Genomic DNA, 11,593 nt, shown 5'->3' with positions numbered 1-11,593 from the left:
TGTCACTGTCCCATATCTCACAACCACTTCCAAACTCTGCTCTCCTCCACACATGTGCTCGACGGGAACAAACGTGAGTTCTGAAGTCTCCCGGGACTTCCCTTATAGGCTGGCTCTGAACCCCTAGGTCCTCGCAAGCACTTCAAAACACCTCAGGCCTATCTTCAAAACACCTCAGGTAAGCCTCACAACCACTTCCAAACTCTGCTCTCCACACATCACCCAAAAAATAGATCTCGTTGCTCAAATCACATACATGGTCTAACATATCACATATTTGTTCTAGATACACATTATTTGCACTAGGTGGTCTATAACATGTAACGATGTTCAAACTGAACATGTAACGATGGTCAAACAGGCAAACTTCTTTCAACCAATTCTTTTTATTGATCTGCATGGAAGACATATAAAACACAAATCTTCCTCTGGTCTGCAACTCTTGTGAATCTTGTTGGAGTATACTGGTGCAGGGGTGATAGAGGGGTTGATTCTGCAACGCCGTTTGGCTTGAGGCTCAGGGGTGGTCGTCTCGTCGCTGTCACTGTCCCATATCTTTGATGAGTCTTGCCCGGCGCCGAAGATGGTCGGCGCGGCGTATTCCCTGAGGAACTGCGTCCCGTTGTAGTCCAGCAGGAAGCAGTCCGGTCTGAAGTGGTCTGAGCAGAGGTAGGTGTTGCTCGTTGGGAGGAAGTCTTTCATTCCCAGACTTTTCACCCACTGACTGGCCAGCTGAGGCTTACTGATGGGAAATCTTGTTGGAGTATACTGGTGCAGGGGTGATAGAAGAGGGGTCGATTCTGCGACGCCGTTTGGCTTGAGGCTCAGGGGTGGTCGTCTCGTCGCTGTCACTGTCCCATATCTTTGATGAGTCTTGCCCGGCGCCGAAGATGGTCGGCACGGCGTATTCCCTGAGGAACTGCGTCCCGTTGTAGTCCAGCAGGAAGCAGTCCGGTCTGAAGTGGTCTGAGCAGAGATAGGTGTTGCTCGTTGGGAGGAAGTCTTTCATTCCCAGACTTTTCACCCACTGACTGGCCAGCTGAGGCTTACTGATGGGAAACCTTGTTGGAGTATATTGGCACAGAGGTGATAGAAGAGGGGTCGATGATGCGACGCCGTTTGGCTTGAGGCTTCACAGGGGTGGTCGTCTCCAAGTCGCTGTCACTGTCCCATATCTCACAACCACTTCCAAACTCTGCTCTCCTCCACACATGTGCTCGACGGGAACAAACGTGAGTTCTGAAGTCTCCCGGGACTTCCCTTATAGGCTGGCTCTGAACCCCTAGGTCCTCGCAAGCACTTCAAAATACCTCAGGCCTATCTTCAAAACACCTCAGGTAAGCCTCACAACCACTTCCAAACTCTGCTCTCCACACATCACCCAAAAAATAGATCTCGTTGCTCAAATCACATACATGGTCTAACATATCACATATTTGTTCTAGATACACATTATTTGCACTAGGTGGTCTATAACATGTAACGATGTTCAAACTGAACATGTAACGATGGTCAAACAGGCAAACTTCTTTCAACCAATTCTTTTTATTGATCTGCATGGAAGACATATAAAACACAAATCTTCCTCTGGTCTGCAACTCTTGTGAATCTTGTTGGAGTATACTGGTGCAGGGGTGATAGAGGGGTTGATTCTGCAACGCCGTTTGGCTTGAGGCTCAGGGGTGGTCGTCTCGTCGCTGTCACTGTCCCATATCTTTGATGAGTCTTGCCCGGCGCCGAAGATGGTCGGCGCGGCGTATTCCCTGAGGAACTGCGTCCCGTTGTAGTCCAGCAGGAAGCAGTCCGGTCTGAAGTGGTCTGAGCAGAGGTAGGTGTTGCTCGTTGGGAGGAAGTCTTTCATTCCCAGACTTTTCACCCACTGACTGGCCAGCTGAGGCTTACTGATGGGAAATCTTGTTGGAGTATACTGGTGCAGGGGTGATAGAAGAGGGGTCGATTCTGCGACGCCGTTTGGCTTGAGGCTCAGGGGTGGTCGTCTCGTCGCTGTCACTGTCCCATATCTTTGATGAGTCTTGCCCGGCGCCGAAGATGGTCGGCACGGCGTATTCCCTGAGGAACTGCGTCCCGTTGTAGTCCAGCAGGAAGCAGTCCGGTCTGAAGTGGTCTGAGCAGAGATAGGTGTTGCTCGTTGGGAGGAAGTCTTTCATTCCCAGACTTTTCACCCACTGACTGGCCAGCTGAGGCTTACTGATGGGAAACCTTGTTGGAGTATATTGGCACAGAGGTGATAGAAGAGGGGTCGATGATGCGACGCCGTTTGGCTTGAGGCTTCACAGGGGTGGTCGTCTCCAAGTCGCTGTCACTGTCCCATATCTCACAACCACTTCCAAACTCTGCTCTCCTCCACACATGTGCTCGACGGGAACAAACGTGAGTTCTGAAGTCTCCCGGGACTTCCCTTATAGGCTGGCTCTGAACCCCTAGGTCCTCGCAAGCACTTCAAAACACCTCAGGCCTATCTTCAAAACACCTCAGGTAAGCCTCACAACCACTTCCAAACTCTGCTCTCCACACATCACCCAAAAAATAGATCTCGTTGCTCAAATCACATACAGGGTCTAACATATCACATATTTGTTCTAGATACACATTATTTGCACTAGGTGGTCTATAACATGTAACGATGTTCAAACTGAACATGTAACGATGGTCAAACAGGCAAACTTCTTTCAACCAATTCTTTTTATTGATCTGCATGGAAGACATATAAAACACAAATCTTCCTCTGGTCTGCAACTCTTTTTTTTTTTTTTTTATACTTTATTGCAGGTCTTTACATTACATTTCACAAGTTCATTTCACACACTTTACAAGTTTTCTTCACTTGTTTAAGTTCATCCTGCATCATTTTTGTTTGTTTTTTTATTTTTTATAGAGAGAACAAGAAATAAAGAAAATAAAGAATAGAGACTAGAGAGAAAATATATTTTTAAAAAAAGAAGAGAGAAATTATAGGGATAGAAATAGAAAAGTAAGAGACAAAGGGAGGGGGGGGGGAGGGGGGGGATCGGGGAGGGTTGGGGGGGGTGCTTCCTTCCTACTCATTCATTCGGTCCATTTACTCCAGTTCATAGTGAATTGCTCTTCACGGCCTCCCACTTTGCAAGTAATTCTTTCCATTTCTTTTATGTCTTCAACAGTTTGGTCTGCAACTCTTGTGAATCTTGTTGGAGTATACTGGTGCAGGGGTGATAGAAGAGGGGTTGATTCTGCGACGCCGTTTGGCTTGAGGCTCAGGGGTGGTCGTCTCGTCGCTGTCACTGTCCCATATCTTTGATGAGTCTTGCCCGGCGCCGAAGATGGTCGGCACGGCGTATTCCCTGAGGAACTGCGTCCCGTTGTAGTCCAGCAGGAAGCAGTCCGGTCTGAAGTGGTCTGAGCAGAGATAGGTGTTGCTCGTTGGGAGGAAGTCTTTCATTCCCAGACTTTTCACCCACTGACTGGCCAGCTGAGGCTTACTGATGGGAAACCTTGTTGGAGTATATTGGCACAGAGGTGATAGAAGAGGGGTCGATGATGCGACGCCGTTTGGCTTGAGGCTTCACAGGGGTGGTCGTCTCCAAGTCGCTGTCACTGTCCCATATCTCACAACCACTTCCAAACTCTGCTCTCCTCCACACATGTGCTCGACGGGAACAAACGTGAGTTCTGAAGTCTCCCGGGACTTCCCTTATAGGCTGGCTCTGAACCCCTAGGTCCTCGCAAGCACTTCAAAACACCTCAGGCCTATCTTCAAAACACCTCAGGTAAGCCTCACAACCACTTCCAAACTCTGCTCTCCACACATCACCCAAAAAATAGATCTCGTTGCTCAAATCACATACATGGTCTAACATATCACATATTTGTTCTAGATACACATTATTTGCACTAGGTGGTCTATAACATGTAACGATGTTCAAACTGAACATGTAACGATGGTCAAACAGGCAAACTTCTTTCAACCAATTCTTTTTATTGATCTGCATGGAAGACATATAAAACACAAATCTTCCTCTGGTCTGCAACTCTTGTGAATCTTGTTGGAGTATACTGGTGCAGGGGTGATAGAGGGGTCGATTCTGCAACGCCGTTTGGCTTGAGGCTCAGGGGTGGTCGTCTCGTCGCTGTCACTGTCCCATATCTTTGATGAGTCTTGCCCGGCGCCGAAGATGGTCGGCGCAGCGTATTCCCTGAGGAACTGCGTCCCGTTGTAGTCCAGCAGGAAGCAGTCCGGTCTGAAGTGGTCTGAGCAGAGATAGGTGTTGCTCGTTGGGAGGAAGTCTTTCATTCCCAGACTTTTCACCCACTGACTGGCCAGCTGAGGCTTACTGATGGGAAACCTTGTTGGAGTATATTGGCACAGAGGTGATAGAAGAGGGGTCGATGATGCGACGCCGTTTGGCTTGAGGCTTCACAGGGGTGGTCGTCTCCAAGTCGCTGTCACTGTCCCATATCTCACAACCACTTCCAAACTCTGCTCTCCTCCACACATGTGCTCGACGGGAACAAACGTGAGTTCTGAAGTCTCCCGGGACTTCCCTTATAGGCTGGCTCTGAACCCCTAGGTCCTCGCAAGCACTTCAAAACACCTCAGGCCTATCTTCAAAACACCTCAGGTAAGTCTCACAACCACTTCCAAACTCTGCTCTCCACACATCACCCAAAAAATAGATCTCGTTGCTCAAATCACATACAGGGTCTAACATATCACATATTTGTTCTAGATACACATTATTTGCACTAGGTGGTCTATAACATGTAACGATGTTCAAACTGAACATGTAACGATGGTCAAACAGGCAAACTTCTTTCAACCAATTCTTTTTATTGATCTGCATGGAAGACATATAAAACACAAATCTTCCTCTGGTCTGCAACTCTTTTTTTTTTTTTTATATACTTTATTGCAGGTCTTTACATTACATTTCACAAGTTCATTTCACACACTTTACAAGTTTTCTTCACTTGTTTAAGTTCATCCTGCATCATTTTTGTTTGTTTTTTTATTTTTTATAGAGAGAACAAGAAATAAAGAAAATAAAGAATAGAGACTAGAGAGAAAATATATTTTTAAAAAAAGAAGAGAGAAATTATAGGGATAGAAATAGAAAAGTAAGAGACAAAGGGAGGGGGGGGGGAGGGGGGGGGAGGGGGGGGGAGGGGGGGGATCGGGGAGGGTTGGGGGGGGTGCTTCCTTCCTACTCATTCATTCGGTCCATTTACTCCAGTTCATAGTGAATTGCTCTTCACGGCCTCCCACTTTGCAAGTAATTCTTTCCATTTCTTTTATGTCTTCAACAGTTTGGTCTGCAACTCTTGTGAATCTTGTTGGAGTATACTGGTGCAGGGGTGATAGAAGAGGGGTTGATTCTGCGACGCCGTTTGGCTTGAGGCTCAGGGGTGGTCGTCTCGTCGCTGTCACTGTCCCATATCTTTGATGAGTCTTGCCCGGCGCCGAAGATGGTTGGCACGGCGTATTCCCTGAGGAACTGCGTCCCGTTGTAGTCCAGCAGGAAGCAGTCCGGTCTGAAGTGGTCTGAGCAGAGATAGGTGTTGCTCGTTGGGAGGAAGTCTTTCATTCCCAGACTTTTCACCCACTGACTGGCCAGCTGAGGCTTACTGATGGGAAACCTTGTTGGAGTATATTGGCACAGAGGTGATAGAAGAGGGGTCGATGATGCGACGCCGTTTGGCTTGAGGCTTCACAGGGGTGGTCGTCTCCAAGTCGCTGTCACTGTCCCATATCTCACAACCACTTCCAAACTCTGCTCTCCTCCACACATGTGCTCGACGGGAACAAACGTGAGTTCTGAAGTCTCCCGGGACTTCCCTTATAGGCTGGCTCTGAACCCCTAGGTCCTCGCAAGCACTTCAAAACACCTCAGGCCTATCTTCAAAACACCTCAGGTAAGCCTCACAACCACTTCCAAACTCTGCTCTCCACACATCACCCAAAAAATAGATCTCGTTGCTCAAATCACATACATGGTCTAACATATCACATATTTGTTCTAGATACACATTATTTGCACTAGGTGGTCTATAACATGTAACGATGTTCAAACTGAACATGTAACGATGGTCAAACAGGCAAACTTCTTTCAACCAATTCTTTTTATTGATCTGCATGGAAGACATATAAAACACAAATCTTCCTCTGGTCTGCAACTCTTTTTTTTTTTTTTTTATACTTTATTGCAGGTCTTTACATTACATTTCACAAGTTCATTTCACACACTGTACAAGTTTTCTTCACTTGTTTAAGTTCATCCTGCATCATTTTTGTTTGTTTTTTTATTTTTTATAGAGAGAACAAGAAATAAAGAAAATAAAGAATAGAGACTAGAGAGAAAATATATTTTTAAAAAAAGAAGAGAGAAATTATAGGGATAGAAATAGAAAAGTAAGAGACAAAGGGAGGGGGGGGATCGGGGGGGGATCGGGGAGGGTTGGGGGGGGTGCTTCCTTCCTACTCATTCATTCGGTCCATTTACTCCAGTTCATAGTGAATTGCTCTTCACGGCCTCCCACTTTGCAAGTAATTCTTTCCATTTCTTTTATGTCTTCAACAGTTTGGTCTGCAACTCTTGTGAATCTTGTTGGAGTATACTGGTGCAGGGGTGATAGAAGAGGGGTTGATTCTGCGACGCCGTTTGGCTTGAGGCTCAGGGGTGGTCGTCTCGTCGCTGTCACTGTCCCATATCTTTGATGAGTCTTGCCCGGCGCCGAAGATGTTCGGCACGGCGTATTCCCTGAGGAACTGCGTCCCGTTGTAGTCCAGCAGGAAGCAGTCCGGTCTGAAGTGGTCTGAGCAGAGATAGGTGTTGCTCGTTGGGAGGAAGTCTTTCATTCCCAGACTTTTCACCCACTGACTGGCCAGCTGAGGCTTACTGATGGGAAACCTTGTTGGAGTATATTGGCACAGAGGTGATAGAAGAGGGGTCGATGATGCGACGCCGTTTGGCTTGAGGCTTCACAGGGGTGGTCGTCTCCAAGTCGCTGTCACTGTCCCATATCTCACAACCACTTCCAAACTCTGCTCTCCTCCACACATGTGCTCGACGGGAACAAACGTGAGTTCTGAAGTCTCCCGGGACTTCCCTTATAGGCTGGCTCTGAACCCCTAGGTCCTCGCAAGCACTTCAAAACACCTCAGGCCTATCTTCAAAACACCTCAGGTAAGCCTCACAACCACTTCCAAACTCTGCTCTCCACACATCACCCAAAAAATAGATCTCGTTGCTCAAATCACATACATGGTCTAACATATCACATATTTGTTCTAGATACACATTATTTGCACTAGGTGGTCTATAACATGTAACGATGTTCAAACTGAACATGTAACGATGGTCAAACAGGCAAACTTCTTTCAACCAATTCTTTTTATTGATCTGCATGGAAGACATATAAAACACAAATCTTCCTCTGGTCTGCAACTCTTGTGAATCTTGTTGGAGTATACTGGTGCAGGGGTGATAGAGGGGTCGATTCTGCAACGCCGTTTGGCTTGAGGCTCAGGGGTGGTCGTCTCGTCGCTGTCACTGTCCCATATCTTTGATGAGTCTTGCCCGGCGCCGAAGATGGTCGGCGCGGCGTATTCCCTGAGGAACTGCGTCCCGTTGTAGTCCAGCAGGAAGCAGTCCGGTCTGAAGTGGTCTGAGCAGAGGTAGGTGTTGCTCGTTGGGAGGAAGTCTTTCATTCCCAGACTTTTCACCCACTGACTGGCCAGCTGAGGCTTACTGATGGGAAATCTTGTTGGAGTTTACTGGTGCAGGGGTGATAGAAGAGGGGTCGATTCTGCGACGCCGTTTGGCTTGAGGCTCAGGGGTGGTCGTCTCGTCGCTGTCACTGTCCCATATCTTTGAGTCTTGCCCGGCGCCGAAGATGGTCGGCACGGCGTATTCCCTGAGGAACTGCGTCCCGTTGTAGTCCAGCAGGAAGCAGTCCGGTCTGAAGTGGTCTGAGCAGAGATAGGTGTTGCTCGTTGGGAGGAAGTCTTTCATTCCCAGACTTTTCACCCACTGACTGGCCAGCTGAGGCTTACTGATGGGAAACCTTGTTGGAGTATATTGGCACAGAGGTGATAGAAGAGGGGTTGATGATGCGACGCCGTTTGGCTTGAGGCTTCACAGGGGTGGTCGTCTCCAAGTCGCTGTCACTGTCCCATATCTCACAACCACTTCCAAACTCTGCTCTCCTCCACACATGTGCTCGACGGGAACAAACGTGAGTTCTGAAGTCTCCCGGGACTTCCCTTATAGGCTGGCTCTGAACCCCTAGGTCTTCGCAAGCACTTCAAAACACCTCAGGCCTATCTTCAAAACACCTCAGGTAAGCCTCACAACCACTTCCAAACTCTGCTCTCCACACATCACCCAAAAAATAGATCTCGTTGCTCAAATCACATACATGGTCTAACATATCACATATTTGTTCTAGATACACATTATTTGCACTAGGTTGTCTATAACATGTAACGATGTTCAAACTGAACATGTAACGATGGTCAAACAGGCAAACTTCTTTCAACCAATTCTTTTTATTGATCTGCATGGAAGACATATAAAACACAAATCTTCCTCTGGTCTGCAACTCTTGTGAATCTTGTTGGAGTATACTGGTGCAGGGGTGATAGAGGGGTCGATTCTGCAACGCCGTTTGGCTTGAGGCTCAGGGGTGGTCGTCTCGTCGCTGTCACTGTCCCATATCTTTGATGAGTCTTGCCCGGCGCCGAAGATGGTCGGCGCGGCGTATTCCCTGAGAAACTGCGTCCCGTTGTAGTCCAGCAGGAAGCAGTCCGGTCTGAAGTGGTCTGAGCAGAGGTAGGTGTTGCTCGTTGGGAGGAAGTCTTTCATTCCCAGACTTTTCACCCACTGACTGGCCAGCTGAGGCTTACTGATGGGAAATCTTGTTGGAGTATACTGGTGCAGGGGTGATAGAAGAGGGGTCGATTCTGCGACGCCGTTTGGCTTGAGGCTCAGGGGTGGTCGTCTCGTCGCTGTCACTGTCCCATATCTTTGATGAGTCTTGCTCGGCGCCGAAGATTGTCGGCACGGCGTATTCCCTGAGGAACTGCGTCCCGTTGTAGTCCAGCAGGAAGCAGTCCGGTCTGAAGTGGTCTGAGCAGAGATAGGTGTTGCTCGTTGGGATGAAGTCTTTCATTCCCAGACTTTTCACCCACTGACTGGCCAGCTGAGGCTTACTGATGGGAAACCTTGTTGGAGTATATTGGCACAGAGGTGATAGAAGAGGGGTCGATGATGCGACGCCGTTTGGCTTGAGGCTTCACAGGGGTGGTCGTCTCCAAGTCGCTGTCACTGTCCCATATCTCACAACCACTTCCAAACTCTGCTCTCCTCCACACATGTGCTCGACGGGAACAAACGTGAGTTCTGAAGTCTCCCGGGACTTCCCTTATAGGCTGGCTCTGAACCCCTAGGTCCTCGCAAGCACTTCAAAACACCTCAGGCCTATCTTCAAAACACCTCAGGTAAGCCTCACAACCACTTCCAAACTCTGCTCTCCACACATCACCCAAAAAATAGATCTCGTTGCTCAAATCACATACAGGGTCTAACATATCACATATTTGTTCTAGATACACATTATTTGCACTAGGTGGTCTATAACATGTAACGATGTTCAAACTGAACATGTAACGATGGTCAAACAGGCAAACTTCTTTCAACCAATTATTTTTATTGATCTGCATGGAAGACATATAAAACACAAATCTTCCTCTGGTCTGCAACTCTTGTGAATCTTGTTGGAGTATACTTGGGCAGGGGTGATAGAGGGGTCGATTCTGCAACGCCGTTTGGCTTGAGGCTCAGGGGTGGTCGTCTCGTCGCTGTCACTGCCCCATATCTTTGATGAGTCTTGCCCGGCGCCGAAGATGGTCGGCGCGGCGTATTCCCTGAGGAACTGCGTCCCGTTGTAGTCCAGCAGGAAGCAGTCCGGTCTGAAGTGGTCTGAGCAGAGGTAGGTGTTGCTCGTTGGGAGGAAGTCTTTCATTCCCAGACTTTTCACCCACTGACTGGCCAGCTGAGGCTTACTGATGGGAAATCTTGTTGGAGTATACTGGTGCAGGGGTGATAGAAGAGGGGTCGATTCTGCGACGCCGTTTGGCTTGAGGGCTCAGGGGTGGTCGTCTCGTCGCTGTCACTGTCCCATATCTTTGATGAGTCTTGCCCGGCGCCGAAGATGGTCGGCACGGCGTATTCCCTGAGGAACTGCGTCCCGTTGTAGTCCAGCAGGAAGCAGTCCGGTCTGAAGTGGTCTGAGCAGAGATAGGTGTTGCTCGTTGGGAGGAAGTCTTTCATTCCCAGACTTTTCACCCACTGACTGGCCAGCTGAGGCTTACTGATGGGAAACCTTGTTGGAGTATATTGGCACAGAGGTGATAGAAGAGGGGTCGATGATGCGACGCCGTTTGGCTTGAGGCTTCACAGGGGTGGTCGTCTCCAAGTCGCTGTCACTGTCCCATATCTCACAACCACTTCCAAACTCTGCTCTCCTCCACACATGTGCTCGACGGGAACAAACGTGAGTTCTGAAGTCTCCCGGGACTTCCCTTATAGGCTGGCTCTGAACCCCTAGGTCCTCGCAAGCACTTCAAAACACCTCAGGCCTATCTTCAAAACACCTCAGGTAAGCCTCACAACCACTTCCAAACTCTGCTCTCCACACATCACCCAAAAAATAGATCTCGTTGCTCAAATCACATACATGGTCTAACATATCACATATTTGTTCTAGATACACATTATTTGCACTAGGTGGTCTATAACAGCAACCGATTAACATAGGTTTCAAATGAGGCAAGTGTACTTGCAGCCATAATGCTTCAATTTCATTACTCATTAAGTCTTCCCTAATCTTCACTGGAATAAGATTCTGAATATAAAAAGCAACTCCTCCCCCAAATGCATTTCTGTCCTTCCTAAAAATGTTGTACCCATCAATGTTTACTGCTCCATCCTCAAATGTGGGATCAAGGTGTGTTTCAGATATAGCTAAGATGTGAAATTTGTCTGAGAGTAAAATCTCTGATATCTCAGCTAGTTTGTTCCTGATGCTATTCATATTTAGGTGAGCAATTTTTAGCCCCTTTTTTGGTAAACTGTGTAGTGAAGTGCTAGTGTTTAACATGGGGTGTGTCAATCTGTATGAGGTAGAGTGTGTGAACAGACATATGTTTACCTGATTCAGCTTTTACTCTAGTCTAAAATGGCTTTGGTTGCCTTGGTGTGCTGGCGCGGGGGTGAACAATTAGCCGGTCATGTCGCAGGTAGGCAATGTCCCCCCTCTCTCTCGCAGCTCTCAGGTCAGGCATCAGTTCCTTTCTTTTTCTTCTTACAGCCTCCGTGAAGTCCTCGTTTATGAAAATGTTAGATCCTTTTAGAGACTTAGTCCGTTGAAGAATGTCCGATCTGTCCTTGTGTCTCAGGAGTTTCACCACAATGGGCCTCGGTCGGTCTCCCCCAGGTTTCCCTGTGCGGTGTGCCCTCTCCACCTCGATCTCCCGTTGTAGCTGTAACTTTTCCGCCACAACCTTCTTCACCTTTTCCTCTGTCTCTGCCCACAT

Source organism: Nansenia antarctica, assembly GCF_963989245.1.
Source record: "Nansenia antarctica genome assembly, chromosome: 6".
Classification (NCBI taxonomy): domain Eukaryota; kingdom Metazoa; phylum Chordata; class Actinopteri; order Argentiniformes; family Microstomatidae; genus Nansenia; species Nansenia antarctica.
This window is presented reverse-complemented; position numbering follows the sequence as displayed.